The 19769-nt window shown below is 41.2% G+C and overlaps 1 non-coding gene across 1 annotated transcript; it reads left to right on the top strand.

Moving 5' to 3' along the window:
• Positions 1–691: 691 nt before the first annotated feature.
• Positions 692–773, top strand: trnas-uga. The gene has a single exon. It is a non-coding gene; the product is annotated as a tRNA-Ser (tRNA).
• Positions 774–19769: the final 18996 nt, after the last annotated feature.

Raw genomic sequence — 19769 nt, 5'->3', positions numbered from 1 at the left:
TTTGATAATACCTTGTGTTGTGTTGTCAGGGGGTTAGTTGAAGGTTCAACCAAACAGTTACATTTTTAACTTTGTGGTTCAATCACAGAATCTTCGGTACATGTCAATCATCACAGAACACTGATGAAAATGCATAGCTCACGAGTGCCACCTAGACAAATGCACAGATGTTGCATCTGCGTGCGTGTATCCAAATATGAAGGATGAACACAACTACAATTAGTATTTCTGTAGAGAAAGCTGAAGCTTGTTTCAAGAATGATGCACAAAGTATTGCTAATGTAGTCTATTCATAGATCAAATCAAATCAAATGTATTGGTCACATGCACATGGTTAGCAGATGTTATTGCGAGTGTAGCGAAATTCTTGTGCTTCTAGTACCGACAGTGCAGCAATATCTAACACGTAATATCTAACAATTCCACAACAAATATCTGATACACACATATCTAAGTGAAGGAATGGAATAACATTAGATATAGCCCTGGTTTTGTAGGCTATTATGCGCCTCCTCACGCTGTTGTTACCAATGTGTATTTATGTGCGTTGCTCTACGTCGTAAATTGTAACAATTTACTACAATCAGATACAAACAAAATCACTGAAGAAAACAGAGCCAAATTACATTGTATCAAATGACTGGTATGTAAATACATGATTTCAACTCACTTTCTACAATGTTGTATAGCAGCTGCGATGGCCGAGTGGTTAAGGCGTTGGACTTGAAATCCAATGGGATCTTCCCGCGCAGGTTCGAACCCTGCTCGCAGCGAATGCCGGTAACTTTTCATAAAAGCCAGTGTCATCGTTAACATGGTGGTTTTTATGACTACACTTGAAAAAACTTGGAACAGTTATTACGTTTTCCAGAATCCACTTCAAGAAAGTTTTAAAGTTATTACGTTTTCCAGACTACACTAGAAAAAACTTTCTAAGTTATAGACATTTTCCATATTGACTGACCTTCCATATTGACTGACCTTCACCTTCATATTAAAGTAATGCTGGACTGTCGTTTCTCTTTGCTTATTTGAGCTGTTCTTGCCATAACATGGACTTGGTATTTTACCAAATAGGGCTACTTTCTGTATACCACCCCTACCTTGTTACAACACAACTGATTGGCTCAAATGCATTAAGGAAAGAAATTCCACAAATTAACTTTTATCAAGGCACACCTGTTATTTGAAATGCATTCTAGGTAACTACCTCATGAAGCTGGTTGAGAGAATGCCAAGAGTGTGCAAAGCTGTCATCAAGGGAAAGGGTGGCCACTGAAAAATCTCAAATATAAAATATATTTAGATTAGTTGAACACTATTTTTGGTTACTACATGATTCCATTTGTGTTATTTCATAGTTTTGATGTCTTCACTATTATTCTACAATGTAGAAAATAGTACAAATAAAGAAAAACCCTTGAATGGGTTTATATATCAATGATGTTGCTCTTGCTGCGGGCGATTCCCTGATCCACCTGTACGCAGACGACACCATTGTATACACTTTCGGCCCGTCATTGGACACTGTGCTATCTAACCTCCAATCGAGCTTCAATGCCATACAACACTCCTTCCGTGGCCTCCAACTGCTCTTAAACGCTAGTAAAACCAAATGCATGCTTTTCAACCGATCGCTGCCTGCACCCGCATGCCCGACTAGCATCACCACACTGGATGGCTCCGACCTTGAATATGTGGACACCTATAAGTACCTAGGTGTTTGGCTAGACTGCAAACTCTCCTTCCAGACCCATATCAAACATCTCCAATCGAAAATCAAATCAAGAATCGGCTTTCTATTCCGCAACAAAGCCTCCTTCACTCACGCTGCCAAGCTTACCCTAGTAAAACTGACTATCCTACCGATCCTCGACTTCGGCGACGTCATCTACAAAATAGCTTCCAACACTCTACTCAGCAAACTGGATGCAGTTTATCACAGTGCCATCCGTTTTGTCACTAAAGCACCTTATACTACCCACCACTGCGACTTGTATGCTCTAGTCGGCTGGCCCTCGCTACATATTCGTCGCCAGACCCACTGGCTTCAGGTCATCTACAAGGCCATGCTAGGCAAAGCTCCGCCTTATCTCAGCTCACTGGTCACGATGGCAACACCCATCCGTAGCACGCGCTCCAGCAGGTGTATCTCATTGATCATCCCTAAAGCCAACACCTCATTCGGCCGCCTTTCGTTCCAGTACTCTGCTGCCTGTGACTGGAACGAATTGCAAAAATCGCTGAAGTTGGAGACTTTTATCTCCCTCACCAACTTTAAACATCAGCTAGCTGAGCAGCTAACCGATCGCTGCAGCTGTACATAATCTATTGGTAAATAGCACACCCATTTTCACCTACCTCATCCCCACAGTTTTTATTTATTTGCTTTTCTGCTCTTTTGCACACCAATATCTCTACCTGTACATGATCATCTGATCATTTATCACTCCAGTGTTAATCTGCAATATTGTAATTATTCGCCTACCTCCTCATGCCTTTTGCACACATTGTATATAGACTCCCCTTTTTTCTCTACTGTGTTATTGACTTGTTAATTGTTTACTCCATGTGTAACTCTGTGTTGTCTGTTCACACTGCTATGCTTTATCTTGGCCAGGTCGCAGTTGCAAATGAGAACCTGTTCTCAACTAGCCTACCTGGTTAAATAAAGGTGAAAAAAAGAAAAAAAAATGGGTAGGTGTGTCCAAACTTCTGAATAATGTTTTGCATTACTCATCTCATACAGTTGAAGCCGGAAGTTTACATACACCTTGGCCAAATACATTTGACTCAGTTTTTCACAATTCCTGACATTTAATCCTAGTAAAAATTCCCTGTCTTAGGTCAGTTAGGATCACCACTTTATTTTAAGAATGTGAAATCTCCGAATAATAGTGGAGAGAATGATTTATTTCAGCTTTTATTTCTTTCATCACATTCCCAGTGGGTCAGAAGATTACATATACTCAATTAGTATTTGGTAGCATTGCCTTTAAATGGTTTAACTTGGGTCAAACATTTTGGGTAGCCTTCCACAAGCTTCTCACAGTACATTGGGTGAATTTTGGCCCATTCCTCCCGACAGAGTTGGTGTAACTGAGTCAGGTTTGTAGGCCTCCTTGCCCGCACATGCTTTTTCAGTTCTGCCCACAAATGTTCCATAGGATTGAGGTTAGGGCTTTGTGAAGGCCACTCCAATAATTTGACTTTGGTGTCCTTAAGCAATTCTTCCACAACTTTGGAAGAATGCTTGGGGTCATTGTCTATTTGGAAGACCCATTTGCGATCAAGCTTTCACTTCCTGACTGATGTCTTGAGATGTTGCGTCAACATATCCACATAATTTTCCTCCCTCATATTACCATCTATTTTGTGAAGTGCACTAGTCCCTCCTGCAGCAAAGCACCCCCACAACATGATGCTGCCACCCCCGCTTCACGGTTGGGATGGTGTTCTTCAACTTGCAAGCCTCCCCCTTTTTCCCCCAAACATAACAATTGTCATTATGGACATTTCTGTTTCGTCAGACCAGAGGACATCTCTCCAAAAAGTACAATCTTTGTCCCCATGTGCAGTTGCAAACCGTAGTCAGGCTTTTTTATGGCGGTTTTGGAGCAGTGGCTTCTTTCTTGCTGAGCGGCCTTTCAGGTTATGTCGATATAAGACCTGTTTTACTGTGGCTATAGATACTTTTGTATCTGTTTCCTCCAGCATCATCACAAGGTCCTTTGCTGTTGTTCTGGGATTGACTTTTCGCACCAAAGTACATTTATCTCTAGGAGACAGAATGCGTCTCCTTCCTGAGCGGTATGACGGCTGCGTGGTCCCATGGTGTTTATACTTGCGTACTATTGTTTGTACAGATGAACGTGGTACCTTCAGGCGTTTGGAAATTGCTGAGGTCTTGGCTGATTTCTTTTGATTTTCCTATGATGTCAAGCAAAGAGGCACTGAGTTTGAAGGTAGGCCTTGAAATACATCCACAGGTACACCTCCAATTGACTCAAATGATATCAACAGACAGACAGACAGACAGACAGACAGACAGACAGACAGACAGACAGACAGACAGACAGACAGACAGACAGACAGACAGACAGACAGACAGACAGACAGACAGACAGACAGACAGACAGACAGACAGACAGACAGACAGACAGACAGACAGACAGACAGACAGACAGACAGACAGACAGACAGACAGACAGACAGACAGACAGACAGACAGACAGACAGACAGACAGCTCAAGGGTATGCTTGGATATGCAGAAAAAATCTATATATTTTAAATAGAATTAAGAATAATGGATATGGCTCTAAATAGCAGGAAAAAGCTTTTTCAAGCTTACATTTTTTTTAAAACTTCCTGACTGGGGACAGACACCACCTCCAGACCACTCCTCAGCCATCCTCACGTACTTTGTTCCCCTTCAGAGTTTCATAATGTCAAAGTGGAATGAGTCAATAAGTATTCAACCCCTTTGTTATGGCAAGCCTAAATAAGTTTAGGAGGTCAAATGTGCTTAACAAGTCACATAATCACTACCTCATCTCTGTACCCCACACGTTGAATTTCAACCACAAAGACCCGGGAGGTTTTCCAATGCTTCGCAAAGAAGGGCACCTATTGGTAGATGGGTAAAAAAAGACGACATTCAATATCCCTTTGAATATGGTGAAGTTGTTAATTATACTTCGGATGGTGTATCAATATGCTCAGTCACTATATAGATACAGGCGTCCTTCCTAACTCAGTTGCTGGAGAGGAATGACACCTTTCAGGGATTTCACCAAGATGCCAACAGTGACTTTAAAACAGTTACAGAATTTAATGGATATGATAGGAGAAAACTAAGGATGGGATCAACAACATTGGTGTTACTCCACAATACTAACCCAATTAACAAAGTGAAAATAAGGAAGCCTGTACAGAATAGAAATATTCCAAAACATGTATCCTGTTTGCAGACAGTCACTAAAGTAAAACTGCAAAAAATGTGGCAAAGCAATTCACTTTTTGTTCTGAATACAAAGTGTTATGTTTGGGGCAAATCTGACACATTACTGAGTACCACTCTCCATATTTCCAAGCATAGTGGTTGCTGCAGCATATTATGGGTATGCTTGTAATCGTTAAGGACTGGGGAGTTTTTCCGGATAAAAAACGAAACGGAATGGAGTTAAACACAGGAAAAATCCTAGAGGAAAACTTGGTTCATTCTGCTTTCCACCAGACATTGGGAGATGAATTGACCTTTTCAGCAGGACAATAACCTAAAACACAAGGCAAAATCTACACTGCCGTTGCTTACCAAGAAGACAGTGAATGTTCTCGAGCGGCCGAGTAATGGTTTTGACTTAAATCTGCTTGAAAATCTATCGCAAGACTTGAAAATGGTTGTCTAGCAATGATCAACAACCAATTTGACAGAGCTTGAAGAATTTTGAAAAGAATAATGGCCAAATATTGTTTATTCCAGGTGTGCAAAGCTCTTATAGATTCACCCAGAAAGATCCACAGCTGTAATCGCTGCCAAAGGTGATTCTAACATGTATTGACTTAGGGGTGTGCATACTTATGTAAATGAGATATTTCTGTATTTCATTTCAAAGAAATTAGCAAACATTTCATCAACAAAAAAATTATGTTGTCATTATGGATTATTGTGTGTAGATGGGTGAGAGTGAAAAACCCCCAATTGAATCCATTTTGAATTCAGGCTGTAACACAACAAGGGGTATGAATACCTTCTGAAACCACTGCACTGACTGGCTTTGGCATTTCCTCTCTGGATATTTTAACCGTTTTAAACAAACAATATGTAGAAACAAATTATCAATATCACAAGACAAGCAATAGTTTTTTAAATTACATTCAAGCCAATCAGAATTGCCTATCTGATGCAATGATGTCAGAGCTGGTGTCTGTCGTGTCAAATCAGAGAGGAAGAAGCCTCTTGAGATGTGCTCCATTGAGATTTGATCCTTGGATCTCCTGTTTATTAGACAGGTGCTTAAACCAACTAAGCCACGAGGCCTGTGCATGCCGCCTTTATCATATAGATAACGTATTGTTCACTATGTAGCGCAAGGTTATCAATGTTTGTAGTTAAACGAATAGTTTGATCAAAGGCGGCCTGCACATTTTGGAAAATGTTGATGAAATTTTGGCTAAATTGTTGTGCTTTTTTCTCACAAAAGTAGTGCACTTGGCCTTTACTAGTTCTGTATTTGCAGACCTATATAGCTGTCTGTAGCGCATACTGCAAAAAATGTTTCTTCAAATCAAATCCAATTGTATTTGTCACATGCACCGAATAAACAGGTGTAGACATTACCGTGAAATGCTTACTTACTAACCAACAATGCAGTGTTTTTTTAAGTAAGTCATAAAATATTTACAAAAATGAAACACAAATAAAACAAAATTCAAACAATAAAATAACATCATTGAGGCTATATCCAGGGGGTACCAGTACTGAGTCAATGTGTGGCTGAACAGGTTCGTTGACCTAATTGAGGTAATATGTACATGTAGGTGGGATAAAGTGACTATGCATAGATAATAAACAGCGACTAGCAGCAGCGTAAAAACAGGGAGTCAAATAGTCCGGGTAGCCATTTGATTAACTGCTTAGCAGTTTTATGGCTTAGCAGTAGAAGCTGTTTGAGGAGCCTTTCGTACCGCTTGCCATGCAGTAGCAGAGAGATCAGTCTATGACTTGGGTGGCTAGAGTCTTTGACAATTTTTAGGGCCTTACCCTGACACTGCCTGGTTGAGAGTACGCATTTTAGTGTCATCTTCACAACTTCACAATCTTGGTGTGTTTGGACGATGATAGTTTGTTAGTGGTGTGGACACCAAGGAACTTGAAGCGCTCGACCCGCTCCGCTTCTTCTTCTTCATTGGCTGATTGCTCCCAACTCATAGGAATCCTCACCTAGTTGACTGCTTTAAACTTCCACACCAGTAGAATTACACTTTTCGAGCTGATAGACGAAGGCCAGAGCTGACGCATAAAGTTGCACGATAATTTAAAGTCAATAAATCATGATTTTAGTCAAAGTATGATATATTTGGGCTTGAAGTGACATATCCGAACTGCCCACTTTGTGGAAATTCCTGTGGAAGCGGTGTATTTTCCTATGATATGACATACAAATAATTTTTAGCCTACGTTTGGTTGTAGTGTTGGGTTATATTTTAATGTTACCACCCACCAGTAATCAAAATAGTGGCGGCAACTTCCTCTGGGGGGGGGTCCTTTAAAATGGTAGAATGGTTAACATGTTTCCTGTAATATTGTATAGCTTTAGAATCGTGACATTACAGTATGTAATTTTGAGGGAAATAGGCAGGTTTCTGGACTCATTCCCTGACTGTGAGAATGGATTGCGTGACGATTAGCTTAGAAACCACATGACAACTTGAACGCAATTAGTTGACAGTCTGCTGGGTGAGGTGATATACGTTCCTCCATTCACTGCCCAATGGGATTCCTATCTCCTCCTTTCTCTAATATCTCTGTGGAAGCCCTCAATGGCAATATCCATTATATCCATGATATGTGCATCAACTTATATCAGTGCATTCAGATCAAATCAAACTTTATTTGTCACATGCGCCCAATAGACTTTACCGTGAAATGCTTACTTACAAGCCCTTAACCAACAGTGCAGTACAAGAAAAGTTAAGAAAATATTTAACCAGTAGACTAAAATAAAAAGTAATAATAAAAAGTAACACAATAAGAATAACAATAACGAGGCTATAGATAGGGGGCACCGGTACGGAGTCAGTGTGCGGGGTTACAGGTTCATAACAACCAAACAATTACGAAACTATTAGATCAAATAAGCCTCAAGTAGCAAAAAATAATATCAATATGGTTTTTGAACAATATAATGTGTTTACAAGCACGATAAATGCCCCATCGATGTGAATGGGAACGTGTTCAGGCCTCCTTTTCCTGTAGTCCACGATCAACTCCTTTGTTTTGCTCACGTCGTGGAGAGGTTGTTGTCCTGGCACCACACTGCCAGGTTATGACCTCCTCCCTATAGGCTTTCTGATCGTTGTCGGTGATCAGGCCTACCATTGTTGTGTTGTCAGCAAAATTAATGATGGTGTTGGAGTGAACAGGGAGTACAGGTGGGGACTAAGCACACACCCCTGAGGGCCCCAGGTTGAGGATCAGCATGGCAGATGTGTTGTTGCCAACCCGTACCACCTGGTGGTGGCCTGTCAGGAAGTCCAGGATCCAGTTGCAGAGGGAGGTGTTTAGTCCCAGGGTCCTTATCTTAGTGATTAACTTTGAGGGCACTATGGTGTTGAACGCTGAGTTCTAGTCAATAAACAGCATTCTCACATAGGTGTTCCTTTTGTCCAGGTGAGAAAGGGCAGTGTCGAGAGCAATCGGGATTGCGTCATCTGTGGATCCGTTGGGGCGGTATACAAATTGCAATGGATCTAGGGTTTCCGGGAGGATGGTGTTGATGTGAGCCATGACTGGCCTTTCAAAGCACTTCATGGCTACAGACGTGAGTGCTATGGGTCGATAGTCATTTAGGCAGGTTACCTTGACAGTCTTGGGCACGGAGACTATGGTGGTCTGCTTGAAACATGTAGGTATTACAGGAATGCACTGATATAAGGGAATATTGGCAACTTTGAAAAAAAAAACATTGTTGTTGCCAAATAAATAGAGGACTCATCATGGGTATAGCCCATTTTAGCATGGACATTGGCATTGAGGGCTTCGACCATTTTAAAGTAGTCAACTGGGTGGGGATTCCTATGAGTTGGGAACATTCAGCCAACGAATAACATATAGATAAGATTTATCACCCAGTTTCATGTAATATCACTTTTGTTCCAGATGGGGGCAATGTAGTCAAAGAAACTTTCCAACCTTGTAGTACTGCTGTGGTGGGATTCAACTATTATCTCTCTCGTTCTCTCTTTCTCCCCCCCCCTCCCAACCCAACCCAGCCCAACCCACACACACACACACACACACACACACACACACACACACACACACACGTACCCTGAAATCGTTTTTGAAGACCACCAACCATGCCTGATGCAACGGTGTGGCCGTTAATCAGTTATTTCCCAATAAGAAACTCTCTCTTACTTTCCCCTGGAGGTCTCTTACTAATCCAGATCAGAGACCACAAGCCTAACCCCAACTTCCCCTTGCCTAACTCTACCCACTAACTCTCACTGTAGACTAATGTAGCAAGAGTCATTCAGGAATTTCCACTATGTTCATACTTATAACATTTAGCAGACACTTTAACCCAGATGATGATGATCATCAATATATATATGATCATCATCATCACCTTCACCTAAATAGAATCAGATAAATAGCAGAATGTGTCGTATGAAGCTCAGAGAAATAGGGCTAGTGTGTTTGTTGTATTTGCATCTGAGAGACCAGGTGTGTTGAATTTAGGCAATCACTGAGCTGATCAATTAGCATAGTTGGTCAAGTGTGGTGCCTAGCTGGATAACAAATCTTGCAATGCTCTGTGTGATTTTAGGACAGACCTTGACCATTACGTTATTTATTGGTCCAATGTTCTGGGGAAAAAAACATATTATTTATGTGACACACATAAGAAATCTATTATGGTGTTGTTCTGTTCCAACAGTTCTGATATTGATGACAGAAAATAAACGAATTAGACCCTGGGAACAATTATTCATCGAACGTGTAGCCATGGATAAGGCATTAATCGTCTTTTTGCTGGAAAATTTCTTTTTTATTTTACCACAATCCCATAAGCCTCATTATGGTGTCATATATGTCGGTTCCACAGGCCCCTTATGTTCTGGGGGAAAAACATGATCTTAAATAACTATAACTGCAGCGAACTGTTTGTTTGTGATACACTCATATTGGTCATGTACCCAATTCATTGTTGTTGATGTTCTAAAGGATTTTGTAATTATGAAAGAATTGGGTAGCCTACTTTTGTCATGCCCTGGCCTTAGTTATCTTTGTTTTCTTTATTATTTTGGTTAGGTCAGGGTGTGGCATGGGGGATTTATGTGCTCTGGTCTAGGGTTTTTTGTATGTTTATGGGGCTGTTTCCTTTCTAGGTAGTTTGTATATCTATGGTTGCCTAGATTGGTTCTCAATTAGAGGCAGCTGTCAATCGTTGTCTCTGACTGGGAACCATATTTAGGCAGCCATATTCTGTGGGTACTTTATGGGTGGTTGTCTTCTGTCTTTGTGTCTATGCACCAGATATGACTGTTTCGGTTTTCACATTTGTTGGTTTGTATTTTGTCGTGTTCACGTTTATTGTCGTTATTAAATATGTTGAACACTAACCACGCTGCATTTTGGTCCTCCTCTCCTTCAGCGGAAGATTTCCGTTACAACTTTCCATATAAAATAACAGTAATACTATTGGCTTTGGGCATTCTTTAGAATAATGATGTTGTGTACATACTTTTCGTCCTATGTCAGGACATGTTTCTCTAATTTGTCGTGTGCATCATGCTCTTCCCATTTCCTGTGTTCGTCGTCATTTTGACCCCAGAATGCCAAAGGTATCATGACACACGTGTCTATGACTATGCTTCTATGTGTGTGTGTGTGTGTGTGTGCGCACACATATGTGCGTGAGTATGTGTGTCATATATATATATACAATGCTATTTGGCATACACCCGGTTTTCTATTGGGCTATGTATAGACTATATGAGTCAGAAAATAAACGAATTAGACCCTGGGAACAATTATTCATCGAACGTGTAGCCATGGATAAGGCATTAATCGTCGCGCAGACTCGTTCTACCTGAATGACACTTGGCCGATTGCCACTACAGCAAAACTATATTTTTCATTTAATTTTCTTTTCTCGAATTTCTCTTCTCTCTCTCTCTTTTCTCTGTTTGTCCCTTTCTCTCACTCTCTCCTCACTTCTTTCTCTCTTTTACAAAAATACAGAGGCATAGATTTCTACTAGCTCTACGACTCTTTTATGTGTCAGCCTCCTAATATGTCCCTGTAGATGTCTTTACCATTCACTACTACAGGCTCCCCAGCTGTTCAAATGAAATCTAACTTACAAAGTGACCACTACAACTGTGCCCTACGAGGACATTATTTACTTGCTACTGTGACCTACAGTTAAAGTTGGAAGATTACATACAGGTAGGATGGAGTCATTAAAACTCGTTTTTCAACCACTCCACAAATTTCTTGTTAACAAACTATAGTTTTGACAAGTCGGTTAGGACATCTACTTTGTGCATGACACAAGTAATTTTTCCAGCAATTGTTTACAGACCGATTATTTCACTTATAATTTAATGTATCACAACTCCAGAAGGTCAGAAGTTTACATACACTAAGTTGACTGTGCCTTTAAACAGCTTGGAAAATTCCAGAAAATTATGTCATGGCTTTAGAGGCTTCTGATAGGCTAATTGACATAGTTTGAATCAATTGGAGATGTACCTGTGGATGTATTTCAAGACCTACCTTCAAACTCTGTGCATTTGCTTGACATTATGGGAAAATCTTTAAAAAATAAGCCAAGGCCTCAGAAAAAAATTGTAGACCTCCACAAGTCTGGTTCATCCTTGGGAGAAATTTCCAAATGCCTGAAGGTAAACACATTAATCTGTACAAACAATAGTACGCAAGTATAAACACCATGGGACCACGCAGCCGTCATACCGCTCAGGAAGGAGACGCCTTCTGTTTCCAAGAGATGAACGTACTTTGGTGTGAAAAGTGCAAATCAATCCCAGAACAACAGCAAGGACCTTGTGAAGATGCTGGAGGAAACAGGTACAAAAGTATCTATATCCACAGTAAAACGAGTCCTATATCAAAATAGGTCTTCCTCGCTCAGCAAGGAAGAAGTCACCGCTCCAAAACCTCCATAAAAAAGCCAGATTACGGTTTGCAACTGCACATGGGGACAAAGATCCTACTTTTTGGAGAAATGTCCTCTGGTCTGATGAAACAAAAATATAACTGTTTTGCCATAATGACCATTGTTATGTTTGGGAAAAGGGGGAGGCTTGCCAGCCGAAGAACACCATCCCAACCGTGATGCACCTTGGTGGCAGCATCATGTTGTGGGGGTGCTTTGCTGCAGGAGTGACAAGTGCACTTCATATAATACAAGTGCACTTCACATAATAGATGGCTTCATGAGGGAGGAAAATGATGTGGATATATTGAAGCAACATCTCAAGACGTCAGTCAGGAAGTTAAACCTTGGTCGCAAATGGTTCTTCCAAATGAACAATAACCACAAGCATACTTCCAAATTTGTGGCAAAATGGCTTACGGACGACAACAGTCAAGGTATTGGAGTGGCCATCACAAAGCCCAGACCTCAATCCCATAGAAAATGTGTGGCCAGAACTGAAAAAGCATGTGCGAGCAAGGAGGCCTACCTGACTCTGTTACACCAGCTCTGTCAGGAGGAATGGGCCAAAATTCACCCAACTTATTGTGGAAAGCTTGTGGAAGGCTACCCAAAACATTTGACCCAAGTTAAACAATTTAAAGGCAATGCTACCAAATACAAATTGAGGGTATGTAAACTTCTGACCCACTGGGAATGTGATGAAAGAAATAAAAGCTGAAATAAATAATTCTCTGCACTACTATTCTGACATTTCACATTCTTTAAAAAAAGTGATGATCCTAACTGACCTTAGACAGGGAATCTTTACCAGGATTAAATGTCAGGAATTGTGGAAAAACTGAGTTTAAATGTATTTTGCTAAGGTGTATGTAAACTTCCGACTTCAACTGTATCTTAGACATTTGATATCTTGCATTTACTGGTCTAAGGCTGTGCCACCAGAGACTCTGGGCTCGAGCCCAGGCTCTGTCGCAGCCGGCCGCATCCGGGAGGTCCATGGGGCGACGCATTATTGGCCTAGCGTCGTCCGGGTTAGGGAGGATTTGGCCGGTAGGGATATTCTTGTCTCATCGCGCACTAGCGACTCCTGTGGCAGGTCGGCAGTGCACGCTGACCAGGTCGCTAGGTTCAAGGTGTTTCCTCCGATACATTGGTGCGGCTGGCTTCCGGGTTGGATGTGCGCTGTGTTAAGAAGCAGTGCGGCTTGGTTGGGTTGTGTTTTGGAGGACGCATGACTCTCGACCTTCGTCTCTCCCGAGCCCATATAGGAGTTGTAGCGATGAGACAAGACAGTAACTACTAACAATTGGATGCTACGAAAAAGGGGGGTAAAAATAAAATTAAAATAAATATGATTATGCTTATTTGGACAAATATTTTGGGTATCTCAGATTGTTCTGGCAACTCTAAACTCTTCCTCCCAAATAACTTCATTGGGAGGAAGAATGTTTAGCATGCTTTTTATAGTTATTGAAAAAAATTGTTGTTGAGAAAATCTTTTTTCAAAAAAATGTGCAATTTTAGGCCCTTTTTAGACCTATACATTACAGGAGGTAAGACCATATAATCAGTGAACTGTACATGATACAGACATGTTAGTGTCATTGTACTCCTTATACTGTGGTGTTCTCTCAAATATGGAGTATGTCTAGATTCTGAAATACAAATGTTCATGTTCATTTATTCAACATAAAAAAATATAAATATGATCTCAAAACAACCCTTTTTGATTTAGATTATTTTTTGACATTTTATTTGTAACAATATAATCTTCAAACACGTCAAATGTCCAGAATGGGCTCTATGGTACTTTTAATAATATGACCCATAGGTCATCAATAACAAATCACAGCCCTCCTTTAGGGTTGCACATTCAGCAAGTCACCAGCAGAGGAAGTTCCCTTTGAATCCATTTTCCCATTCACTGTGTTGGTGGTGCTCATAAAATGTATCACACATCAGAATTAGCAGGGAGCCCACTCTGTAAATGTGATGTGCTTATAGAGTAAGTTGTTCAAAACCGTGTCTTCCAAATGAACAAAATCCAAAAGGGTAGTTGAGATATGAATATTTTGAATGTTGAATGTCAACATTTTTATTTCAGAATCTAGACATTCTGTATTTTAGAGCACATGGAGTATAATGACACCAAGATGTTGTCTGTGTCATACACGGTTCACCGGTATAAAAAAAGTGAAAATGTCCACATTCATCCTGATTTTCAAAAATGTTTTGTGATACAAATAAAAAAAAGCAAAAAAGTTTCTATGTGAGAATTGCCAGAACAATCTGAGATACCAAAAATATTTCTGCTCCCGCTGGCATGGAATTGCACTTTACAAGTTCCATCTTACAGTTAGTCTGACATATATGTCTCTCTCTCTCTCTCTCTCTCTCTCTCTCTCTCTCTCTCTCTCTCTCTCTCTCTCTCTCTCTCTCTCTCTGACAAAATACCATATTCGGAAGATTTAAGGTTTTGAACTATATTGCATTTCCTGAAAATGTTGGCTTGAAATGTTGTATCCATTTTCTCAGTGTGAACACCCCACTTCTTCTCATATGCAACAATGACAGACCATTAACAATAAGAGAGACTATTCACGCGCTCATGGGATTCGTCCCAACTGGCACCCTATTAACTACATATTGCACTACTTTTATTCAAGACATATTGCACCATTGCCAGTTGGGACACAGACATCTCGGTCTGCTGTGTTAATGTCCATTCAAATAAAATGCCAAGCAGGATTTCACTTTGTGACCCCAATCATACCTTGCTTTGGGAGGGAGCCAAAGCAACGTGTGAGTGTGTGTGAGGGAGAGAGGCCTCGGAGAAAAAACCCACAATCCTATTACTTTATTCTTATATGGTTGCAGAACCAATGGTTCTGCAAGTGCAAGGTTTCTTTAAAGATATGAATGCACAATGCAATGTTTTGAACATTGGACAGCCTGTGTTACAAGTGATGACCGTTTTGAGTTTTGTGTCTAGAGTTTTGAAAAATGACCACAAGGTTCTGAAATTAGTGCCAAAGGGATTGTAAAAAAACTGTATCCTCACTCTAACATGTTCGTATTCTTATATTTTCTTATTTCTTATTGCTATTGCATTGTCGAGAAGGAACCTGCAAGTAATTTCTGCATTTGGTTGGACGGTGTGTACCATGTGTATCCCGTACATACAACTAATAAAACTTGAAACACACACACACACACACACACACACACACACACACACACACACACACACACACACACACACACACACACACACACACACACACACACACACACACACACACACACACACACACACTAACAGGATTTAGAAAAGGCTACAATTTACACTTTAATCAAGACTGTTAAATTATCCCAGCTCCGTGTAGCAAAACAGATTTATCATGTCCACTTTCTTAACTCACAAAAGAATGTCATACTGTCCAACGCTGATATGAAATTATGCATTTTATCAGAAAGGGGCTCTGGCAATCCATTTACAAGCTTTACAAAGACAGAGAGGGGAAGGGGGGCTGAGGTAGATGGAGAGAGAGAGAATAAAGAGTGGGAGAGAGGGGGAATAGGGAGAGAAATTGAAAGAGAGTGAGAAAATCACCAAGTAATTGCACCTGGTGTGAGTCATTGCAGGTGTTTTAAAGAGCTCTTTCCATTTAAGTCTTGACGCAGCCATATGAATGGGCAGTATGTCGTGACACACACACACACACACACACACACACACACACACACACACACACACACACACACACACACACACACACACACACACACACACACACACACACACACACACACACACACACACACACACACACACACACACACACACTACACACAGAGTCATGCTACACACCCAGCACAACTGCTGCTACCAGACTTTTATTATGATTTCACAATACTGCACAATTTAAACCCTTGCCCTCCAATCCCCCAAACACACACACACACACACACACACACACACACACACACACACACACACACACACACACACACACACACACACACACACACACACACACACACACACACACACACACACACACACACACACACACACACACACACACACAAACAGGATTTAGAAAAGCCTACAATTTACACCCTTATCAAGACTATTACACTTCCCCAGCTCCATGTAGCAAAACAGATTTCCATGTCCACTTCCTTAACCGTAGGCAGTAGTACACTAAACTTAAATACGCTGAAGTGGTGAACCAATCCAAACGCATGATGTGTATCTAAGAGCAGTGCTTTACATAATCGAGTGGAAGTAAAGCTGCATTTAGCAGACCATAGTTACACACACACACACACACACATGCACACAGTTATCACTACTGTACACACAGCCCGAACACTCACTTGATTATGCAACAGACAGAGGAGGAGTTAGGGAGTGGAAGAGAGAGGGTAGGTAAAGAACACACAGTCATGTGTTTATTACTGACTCAGAGAAGAGCTGAGGTACTAGGGCTTTCAGAAACAGAGAAGGAAATAGAGAGAGATGGGGAGAGAGACAGAATGGAGAGAAGGAAAGAGAGAAAGAAACAGCAATAGGCAGGGAACGACAGAGAGAGAGAGAGAGAGAGAGAGAGAGAGAGAGAGAGAGAGAGAGAGAGAGAGAGAGAGATGCTAGGAGACACATTGAGCCAGAGAGTGATAGTGTCAGAGGAGAGAAAGAGCAATATAGAGAGAAATACCCAGTAAGAATTAGTAAGAAAGAGAAAGAGAGATATTGAGAGGATAGAGAACCACAGAGTCTGAGAGCCTCCAGTGAGAGAGAGAAAGTGAGTGAGCGAAAGAGAGATCAACAGTGAGGTCTCCAGTGAGAGTTTGAGTCAGGCTGAGGGACTCTGTGTACTCTGTGGCTAAAGGTCTCAGGACTCACAAGGATACTAAGTGACTCCCTGTCCCTGTTCTGACACACACCCCAAACCAACCCGCTCTGAATCATGGGCACGCAAGCACACACGCACGCGTGCGCGTGCGCACACACACACACACACACACACACACACACACACACACACACACACACACACACACACACACACACACACACACACACACACACACACACACACACACACACACACACACACACACACACACACACACTGAATCATGGGCCCCAGTTAACGTCATCCTCGGGGAGCACCCAAAGGAGAGAGGGGAGAGATGGGAAAAATTGATGCAGCACTCTAGTGTGAATGAGCAATTGAAGTCTCCTCTCTTCTAAAACCACAGCCTCTGGGCAATTCCATGCCAGTGTAGGCCAAAAATATTTTTCGTTTCTTAGGTTGCTCTGGCAATTCTCGCATAAAACGTATTTTGTATCACAACCCATTTTTGAGAAAATCATGACGATTCTGGAAATTCTAGGCCATTTTTAGCCCTATACATGCCTCCTGTAAGACCTTATGATCTGTGAACCTACATGATACAGACAACATCTTGGTTTCATTATACTCCTTATAGTGCTGTCACGCCCTGACCTTAGAGAGACGTTTTATTTCTCTGTTTGGTTAGGTCAGGGTGTGATCTGGGGTGGGCATTCTATGTTGTGTATTTCTATGTCGGCCTGATATGGTTCCCAATCAGAGACAGCTGTTTATCGTTGTCTCTGATTGGGGATCATATTTAGGCAGCCATCTTTCCCACTTTCTGGTGTTGGATCTTGTCTACATTTAGTTGCCTGAGTGCACAACAGTAGCTTCACTTTTCGTTTGGTTGTTGTTTTTGTTCAGTGAGTTTCGGTTTATTAAAATTATGTGGAACTCTACTCACGCTGCGCCTCGGTCTCATCATTACGACGAACGTGACAACTGCTCTCTAAAATATGATGTATGTCCCGATTCTGAAATACAATTTTCACATTCATTTACTCAAAATTAAACATATGAATATATATTTTTTTAAATGTACCCTTTTTGATTTTGTTCATTTTAAAACATTGTTTGGAACAATATACTCTACAAGTGTGTCACATTTCCATAGTGGGCTCTCTGGTAATTTATAAAATATTCAAAGGGAACTCCTTCTGCTGGTGATTTGCTGAATGTGCAACCCTAAAGGAGTGCTGTGATTGGTTAATGAACAATAATGTCAATTTCTACGTGTGAAATTAGTCATATCATTAAAAGTACCAGAGAGCCCACTCTGGAAATTTGACAATGTAACATATTGTTACAAATATAAAATGTAAAAATATGATTTTGTATTTCAGAATCTAGAAATACTCCATATTTGTGAGAACAAAGGTGTATAATGACACCAAGATGTTGTCTGTATCATGTTCGGTTCACAGATCATAGAGACTCATAGGAGGCATGTATAGGTCTAAAAAGGGCCTAAAATGGCCACTTTCATGATTTTCAAAAAAATTGTTAGTGATACCAATGTAAAAAGCCTGTCAAACCCTTCATTCCAATGACGTTACTATGTGAGAATTGCCAGAACCATCTGAGATACCACAAATATTTCCAGACTACGCTGGCGTGGAATCACCACTGTCTGTATCACCACACACTTTTTCTGACTGGTCTAATAGAAAAAGTATGCTCTGTCACATCAGTTTATTGCAGTGGGTTTGGTGGATTTATTCTTGTACGTTTCTGTCATGTGCTTACTGAAGCTGGTATGGAATAGGAGTTTTGGGATCAAGTTGTAGCAGCAAGTAAAACAAGTGAGAGGAAACATTTTAACGGGTCGACCGTTTGCAAAGAGGCGCGAGAAATGAGTCACCAGGATGCATGATGGTGTTTTTAGGAATGGGTTGCCTATGGGTTGGAAAGAGGGTTAGGGTTTATCAGTCAGGGCTGATAGATAGGCAGGCAAAGAGACAGACCAATGTTTAAGAGGATAATTGTTTTCACAGCCCATATTACTGGCAAGTAGCCTTCCGGTCTCAAACATGATGTTTAATTTGGCTGCTTGCCATTGGATGCTTTGGTTAAGTCAAAGGAAAATGGAATGCTGCGAGGGGTCTTTGGTTGGATGATGTTTGTGTTTTTGTCTGCCAGTGTTCAGAAAAGTATTTTTGGTCAACAGACATAATATATGTACATACCATAATATATACATACCATACAGTGACCTAAACTGGGATATGCTTAACACCCATCTAACCTAGATGCCCTCAATCTCACACAAATGATCAAGGAACCTACCAAGTACAACCCCAAATCTGTAAACATGGGCATCCTCATAGATATCATCCGGACCAACTTGCCCTCTAAATACACCTCTGCTGTTTTCAAACAGGATCTCAGCGATCACAGCCTCATTGCCTCCGTCTGTTATGAGTCCGCGGTCAAACGACCACCCCTCATCACTGCAGGCCTTTCTAACCGACCTGGCCCGGGTATCCTGGAAGAATATTGACCTCATCCCATCAGTAGAGGGTGCCTGGTTGTTCTTCTGGTTGCCATTGTCACAACCCCTATTACTAGTTTGTTCAACCACTCTTTCATATCGTCTGAGATTCCTAAAGATTGGAAAGCGGCCGAGGTCATCCCCCTCTTCAAAGGGGGAGACACTCTAGATCCAAACTGTTACAGACCTATATCCATCGTGCCCGGCCTTTCTAAAGTCTTCGAAAGCCAAGTGAACAAACAGATCACCGACCAGCTCGAATCCCACTATGCAGTCCGGTTTCCGAGCTGGTCACGGGTGCACCTCAGCCACACTCAAGGTCCAACCACCATCGATAAAAAACAGTACTGTGCATCTTCATTGACCTGGCCAAGACGTTCGACTCTGTCAATACAGTATTCTTATTGACAGACTCCAGAGCCTTGGTTTCTCTAATGACTGCCTCGCCTGGTTCACTAACT

Source organism: Oncorhynchus gorbuscha, linkage group LG25 (assembly GCF_021184085.1).
Source record: "Oncorhynchus gorbuscha isolate QuinsamMale2020 ecotype Even-year linkage group LG25, OgorEven_v1.0, whole genome shotgun sequence".
Classification (NCBI taxonomy): Eukaryota; Metazoa; Chordata; class Actinopteri; order Salmoniformes; family Salmonidae; genus Oncorhynchus; species Oncorhynchus gorbuscha.
The sequence above is the reverse complement of the archived record's forward strand: the minus strand, read 5'-3'. Positions and strand labels throughout refer to the sequence as shown.